Source organism: Sycon ciliatum, chromosome 2 (assembly GCF_964019385.1).
Source record: "Sycon ciliatum chromosome 2, ocSycCili1.1, whole genome shotgun sequence".
In the NCBI taxonomy this organism is placed as follows: Eukaryota; Metazoa; Porifera; class Calcarea; order Leucosolenida; family Sycettidae; genus Sycon; species Sycon ciliatum.
In genome coordinates, this window is record NC_088644.1 from 11,168,903 (window position 1) to 11,176,695 (window position 7,793).

The 7,793-nt window shown below is 47.0% G+C and overlaps 1 protein-coding gene across 2 annotated transcripts in view; it reads right to left on the minus strand.

Annotated features, from left to right (window-relative positions):
• The window catches only part of LOC135808669 (uncharacterized), a 66,454-nt gene that overhangs the window by 35,465 nt on the left and 23,196 nt on the right, over nucleotides 1–7,793 (minus strand). The gene's annotated exons all lie outside the window — the stretch shown is intronic.

Genomic DNA, 7,793 nt, shown 5'->3' on the forward strand with positions numbered 1-7,793 from the left:
CAGGGAGTCAGAAAATACCGGTATTTTACGACTCCCTTGTTTGGGAAGTTTTTCTTCTCTCAATTTTGATACACAACGGCCAAGTGCTCCGTTTCCCCCAAAATGCTGCATCACGAGCCCAAAGTGTACATGAACGTCTTCGATGTTCACGGATTGTACCGAAAATGCTCAAAAAAATGCCGGCATATTACACGGGGGCCTACCTCTGACCCCTGCATCCCTGTCGGGGATACTCTAGACCCCACACGTGACATGATTCCCGACCCCGGTCGCATACGTGCACACGTACATGTATCTACAATCAGTGCGGAGCCGAGACTGGCAATTAATTACCGATAGTTACGTAAAGCTGAGTGCGGAAAGCTAGGAGCAGTAAAAGGTCTCAGACTCAGATTCGGATTGAATGGAGAGCGCAACAAAATGAAATGTGTAATTAGGTAGATCTACAATCATGCAGCATCTACATGTACCTTTCACGTACATGTAGAACAAACAAAAATTTAGAGCATTACTAGTAGTAGCATTACCTACATAATATAATGTAGACCAACCGTGAAGTAGCGAGTTCTGCGGCGTAGACGAAGTACCGTTACTAGCGTTAGTTAGTAGTCGCGCGCTCCCACATAATTGCACGTCACAAGGAGCTCACGCCTCCTGTCGATTTACTTGACACTTGACTGCATGCCTGATGACCGCCATTTCAGACCGGGGGATGTCGAACCTTCCATTCGGCAAACCTGCAAGAAAGCACCACTCCCTGTTCAGGGCACAGACTTGTAATATTAAAATAATGGGAAAGTCACCCCTTATGAGTTGAGCTCGAGTAGGCGATCAATAATTATTTGTGCTCCAGAAGCACTACATGGATCTAGTAGTAGTAGTACATTTGAAGTAATAGCGTTCCAGGAACTAAACATCACTACTACACTAGGGATACAAATCACACTTCACAGTGATGCTCGGTGATCCGTTTCCAGCGCTACAAACACCTCGGAAGGTAGCAACGACGTTACGTGATTTGGGTACCTGGTCACTGGTCAGAGTCACTCATGCTGCCATGGAGCGGTGACTGTGTGAGAAACAGAACCGCCAGCTAAATATATTCACGTATCACAACGCTGTCACCTCTATAAAAAATATAGGGGTAATAACTAATAAAGCGGAGGATGCCGGCATAATTTTTGGCATTTATGGCATCCGAAAAACAAGGGCAGATGCCCAATGCCCAATTTTTTTTTTCTGTTTTTTTGTTTTTTGTTTTGTTTTGACGCTCTGTGTGCATTGCGCTTCCTCGCGCTCACTTGCTCCTTCTTGCGGCTTAAGCGAAGGCTATATGTGAGCTTTATAAGCTCACTGATGCTAACGCGAATAGAGCATAATAATAAAATAATAATAAGATGCCCAATGAGGCTGTTATACACACCTACTATTGAAGGCAAAATTGATGGCATCAGTTTTGGCATAATCAGGTCCTTTTTGAGAAGGAGCATAAAATGTAGGCCTTGACGGATTATGCTATTATTTTCGTGAAATTATGCTTTTCGCATTGCTAATAAAATGACAGAATTATGCTATTTTTATGCTAAAAGTTATCATTATGCTGCATCATGCTCACATATGCTGCTAATGTGTATATGATGGTTCTGTGCAAAATAACAGGTGAATTTTTTGTAGAGGGCGTTGTACTGTAGTAGCAAAAGTTCAACGGGGTCAACGCACCGTCCGACCTAGCTGCGACCGTCACTGATTGTAGTGGACTGGACATGTTATCAAGGGAGTCGTAAACCTCCGACGTCCTGGTGCATCTACTTCTACTTGCACTTGTAAAACATGTACAACTGTATGGAATTTGATGCGAACAGTCGGATTATTCCAATTTATGCGATTTGTATGCAATTTGCCTCGAATTATGCGATTATTCGATTTTGGTAGGAGTTATGCGAAAAATTATGCTAGCATAATCCGTCAAGGAGTTCATTGTTCCAACTAGGAACACACGCTTCTTGCCGAACTTGACACTTGACTGACTCACGACTGCCATCCGGAGCACACGAGGAGCACGTCGCACCTTCCACTCGGCAAACCTGCAAGAAAGCACCACTCCCTGCTCAATACACGGTGTTTCGGGGAATTCACCCCTCATCAGTTCAGCTTGAGTAGGCTGAGGAAGATTGTGCCTGAAAAGCACCACTTATATACATACTGCTCTCCAGGCCAAACCATCACCAGGGATACAAACTTACATCTTCCTCAGCCTACTCAAGCTCAACTGATGAGGGGTGAATTCCCCGAAACACCGTGTATTGAGCAGGGAGTGGTGCTTTCTTGCAGGTTTGCCGAGTGGAAGGTGCGACGTGCTCCTCGTGTGCTCCGGATGGCAGTCGTGAGTCAGTCAAGTGTCAAGTTCGGCAAGAAGCGTGTGTTCCTAGTTGGAACAATCTTACTTCATGACTATTACCGCCGAAGTCGCAACTTCTAAGTTCGTATTGTTGTCCCTCACGCGGACGTGCGACTAGTTGTTGGAGGTGACAGCGTTGCGAATACATCTTTACTTAAGGGGGGACACCACCATTCGCGGCCCAAATCAGACCGCATACAATTGAAATAGGCATATCATGAAAACGGATTGGCAGATTGCCTTCAAATTTTCTATGTTCAATCACTATATACTGCTCCACAATGTAGGCACCAAAAAGAGAATTTACAGTTCATCCCAGTAATGCTTGATGGGCTACACAAATTCTTCACGGGTGCGCACAAACAGCAATTTTTTTGGACAACTTTGCAGCAAGATGTATCAACACAGACAGTTCCAAAATGCAGCAAAACCCAGTCCATATGCCTATGCAGGGAATGAACTACAATGAACTCTATCTGACAGGTATTACTACCCCAAATGCAGAGACAAAACAGGACGAGCCGCAAAACGCGTAAAATAGAAGGCACTGTGGGAGCTCAAAATCCAATGTAAAAGGTCCTATGATCACCATTGTAGTTCAATCCCTGCGCAACAAGTCACTGATTCCAAAAATGTATGGGTTGATAGGTCTAAAATAAACACACTAGCCGCAATCATGTCCAAGAAGGCAGAAAAAGGCCAAAAAGCACAAACATTTAGGTGTCCTTTTCATAGATTCTAAGACTATTGTTCCCACTAAAACCCACCAGCCTCGTATGTGACACCCTCAGCTTCCACAATCTGCTCCTCAATTCCCTTCCTGCACCTCCTCCTTTGTTTCCTTCGCTGTTTTTCCTCCTGCTTCATCTTCTTCTCAGCCTTGGCCACTCTATTACTATCCAACATGAGCTGGCGTTCTGCAAAAACGCCAGGTGCGGTTGCAGAAAGGGATATGGCCCGACTTCCACTTCTCATACTCGTCAGCTGTGACTTCACTATGCGCCTGGCGAGCTTTCCACAAGCTGAAGCCATGGCAGTACTTGGAAGCTAGATGCACATCAAGGACCTTCCCGACTTGCCAGTCAATTGCCGTAAACGCACCGTGTAGGGAGGAAAACCCGCGCTTCATTCACGTACCATCATAGGTGACAGCAGTTATATGCTTAGGCCTGTCCATTGTCTTGTTCATCTGCTGCTTCGTTCATGCTGATTTGCGCAACTGACCTTGCCGCCTTGCACAATGCTCGCTGGTGCCGCTGGAATGCAGATAGCTGAACAGGTGGGGCAAATTCATGAGGCCGCAAAAAATTTGCCAGCCAACATGGCCAATTCCCAGCGTGCGCAATGCCAGAACACTGCGGCGATTGCACTCATAAAACTGTCCTGACTTCTCCACCACTGGCAGGCTGGTGCCTGCTGAACACTGGCTCTTCATTGCAGCATGTGATTCTGACAGTGGATGCAAGGCCAGAACGTGCAGTTTCAGCAATGGTCAGCTCACCTCCACAGTATTTTACACGAGCAAGCAGAGAAAATCAAATTTCGTAAACAATTCAAGTCCAGTGGCGTCTGAATCACAACTTTCAGCGATTGGGCCATGACAGTCTTCAGAGAACGAGGAATCACTCGAGGGAGCAACTGTCTGAGTTCGAGGCCAGCGCACATCCATCAAAGCTCTCCTCCGAATCCGACTCACTATCGCTCAGTTGAATCCATTAATTTTTATTATGATCACTGTATTCTTATTTTTGGAACGCCATCGTACAACTTGCGCTTCGAGGCGGACTCTGGCACTGCTTCAGCTTCATACACTCCCTCAGCAGCTTCCTGGACAGGTGCTGCGTGCAGTGAGAATCTTCTCTTTGCAGGACGCTTGCACGACCTGCTCTTCTTGTTCCCCATTGTGCATCGCGCTCGAAACTGCAACAGCAAAGAAATCCTTTGGGAAAGAATTTTTTGCACTTTTTTTGCACGTGGCACGGGTCACTGCTGCCATGGCAACAAAATTTGGAAGTAAAAGCGCTTCAAAACTCCCAAACTCCACGGCCACAATCTTGACAGCTCGTAGCATCGCGATGTGTACAATTTTTTTCAACTTTTTAGTGTACGAACATCGATGTGTACAAATTTTTCAAATATTTTCAAATTTCAAACGGTCATATGACTGCAACGGTTGGTCCGAATCGCTTCAAATTTGGAATACTGACACCTCAGAGCATATGCTTTGATTTCCAATAGCAAAAAGGTGACAAATCGAAAGTTGATTTTTTGACCCCTGGAAGGTGGTGTCCCACCTTAAAGAGAGGCACCTAGTACCTGTGACGTGTGTGTGTGTGTGTGTGTGTGTGTCACGCTCCTTATAAAGAAGAGGCACCTGTGACGTGTGTTTTTGTGTCACGCTGAAGCGCTGCGGAGCAGCGCCGCCCTGAGCACGCGAAGCGTGCGAACAGTGTAGCACAGTGTAGCTAGCGGCCGCAGTCTACTGAGCACGCGAAGCGTGCGAATCGTGTAGCTAGCGGAAGCAGCCACAGAAGCACTGAGCACGCGAAGCGTTCGAATCGTGTAGCCACCACCACGTGCTGAGCACGCGAAGCGTGCGAACAGTGTAGGTACGTAGACCCGGGTGCTCGAATCAGAAACGATTTGACAGGTGTGCAATTAATTTATTTCTCATCTGTAAATCTCAACAATGTCAGAATATACTTTTGGAGAGGCGATGGAACAGGGAAGAGAGTCTGGCTTGACCCACCCAGCAGGAATTCAGAATATGGGTGCGCTACAACACAAGCTACAGACGCAGTAAAATTGTCGTATTTCCTTCGGATTTTTTATTTCTACGGTGGTAGCGCTTATACTTATACTATAGCAGACACGATCAGTACGAGTAGCAGTAGCAGCCGCGCGCAGAAGCACTGAGCACGCGAAGCGTGCGAATCATGTAGCCACCTAGCCTAGGCCATAGGTAGCACTAGCAGCCGCACAAGCGCTAGCGCTGCGGACCACGTGAACCGTTCTCTGCAAATAGAAACATCTGCAACAAAAGGATACAAAAGATCTGCACTGACTGCACTCTGCATCTGATCTGCAGTGAAGAGCGCATCGCACTTTTGTTCGTAAGTTTTTGAATTTTTTGAGCCGCTTCATCCGCCACCAGGTGATGGACAACCCTGACCAGCCTCCCGAAGGCGTAACAGACGTCCCTCCGTCTCCTTCCAACGATGAAGAACCTCCCTCACCAGGACTTCAGCGGTCTGGCCACCACCACGTGCTGAGCACGTGTGCTGTTCATGTACTTGCTTCACCCGCATGCCACATTCGGCCAGGCAACGCTGGCGGGGGTGCTGCTAGTGTAGCTATTTGGCTCTCAACGTCTGTTTATCACAACTCCATGAGCGACTCTGACTCACGCTGCTAACTGGAGCTTCACGAGGTGTTTGTCGCGCTGGAAACAAAGCGTCTCTGTAAGTTTGTATCCCTGGTGATGGTTTGGCCTGGAGAGCAGTATATAAGTGGTGCTTTTCAGGCACAATCTTCCTCAGCCTACTCAAGCTGAACTGATGAGGGGTGAATTCCCCGAAACACCGTGTATTGAGCAGGGAGTGGTGCTTTCTTGCAGGTTTGCCGAGTGGAAGGTGCGACGTGCTCCTCGTGTGCTCCGGATGGCAGTCGTGAGTCAGTCAAGTGTCAAGTTCGGCAAGAAGCGTGTGTTCCTAGTTGGAACAATCTTACTTCATGACTATTACCGCCGAAGTCGCAACTTCTAAGTTCGTATAATCCGTCAAGGCCTAATAAAATGGCATCCGAAAAACAAGGGCAGATGCGCAATGAGGCTGTTATATACACACCTGCTATTCGAGGACCATACACAGCGCTTCTTGCCGATTTGGAATAATAATATTTATGTTAGCAGCCACTATAGGACATCTCCCAAAACGGCTCAGCGTTTGCTTGTGAATTTGGTATTCCTCTTGCATATTATTGTCTTGTACTTGCACAAAACTCCCAGTCCACATCATGACAATGGTCTGAGTCCTTTTTTCATGACGATTATCCTGTTCTTTTGGTGTTTTTAATGAAGCATATAAAAGACGATAATTGTCTGTTTTCTCGAGCATCCGCTAGAGCATAATCCGGTCATTTTCCGAGCATAATCCGCTTACCCCTGCTTGGTACCAGGGTCTGGGAGTACATGAACGTCTTCGATGTCTTCCACATGCCGACCGTTTGCATTCTGCGGACCAGAGACTGAATGCCAAGAGCCTGAAGGGAGGTGCAGACGGGTGCCGTTTCTTTTCGGAAGTGACTTCCTCAGCGGTAGCGTTCTTTTACAGTGCTGCTTTCGCGACGGCCAATGTATGTAGATCTACGTGGAGGAGGGCACAGCGCTACGCTTTTACTTTTAAGTTTTAGCCTGTGCTGGGTTTGAACCCGGGACACATTGCGGGTCTGTAGTGCAAGCCACCACCGAGAAGCCGGGTCAGCTCATTGGTTGGATCTATGGCAACAGTCACGTGGGATATGATAATTATCTCGTTACTACGAGTAGACGAATCGATCGAGGGCACCGGTGCAGTCTTAATAATAAGTGGGCCACATAAGCAAGGAGGCAAAGGTGCAGACAACTTGTGTGAGTTCCCGGCATGTAAAGGGGCATATATCAAGAGTAGCAAGAGGACGGGACTTGGCTGAAAACGTGTTACAACGTACATGCATTCCACGTGTTTCCTGACCATCTGCTCCAGAGCACCACTGTTCTATCGGTTGGTGAAGCAGCTAGATGAAAGCATGACTGTACTGGTGATGTCGTATTGCACTGAGTACAGATTTCTACATGACATGACTGTACTGGTGATGTCTTAATGCACTGAGTACAGATTTCTTCACGACATGACTGTACTGATTGACATGCACATGGTGCCAACAACATAGACTTTTCTGATCTTTCAGTTGCTAGTGAGTATAAATTATTGTCGAATGTACACTGCGATTTGACACTGAGGATATATGGGCGAAGTGGTGGCCCGCCGATGCGAATGTATTTGCGTGATGTCACGGTTCCTAAACGCGTCAGGTGATGTGGCCGCGAATCCGGTTAACTTTACTTTACACCGCGCACATTTTTCATCCACTATATATACATGTAAATCCATTGTATGTAGATGCATTGGGGATGTGCTTGTACATGTACATGTATGCCAGTGTCGACGTGTCTGCACATTCTCTGCTGTGCCTCACTGTCCTGCACAGTACAAGCTGTTCATGAACATGAAAAATGGCGTGCCCCACAACGCCATACTCTACGACCTTCTCGATGACATTGCAGAGAGAAAGGACGTGTCCAAGAAGCACCCCGACGTCTTCAGCGCGATGAAGTAGACAATCATACTACTTATTA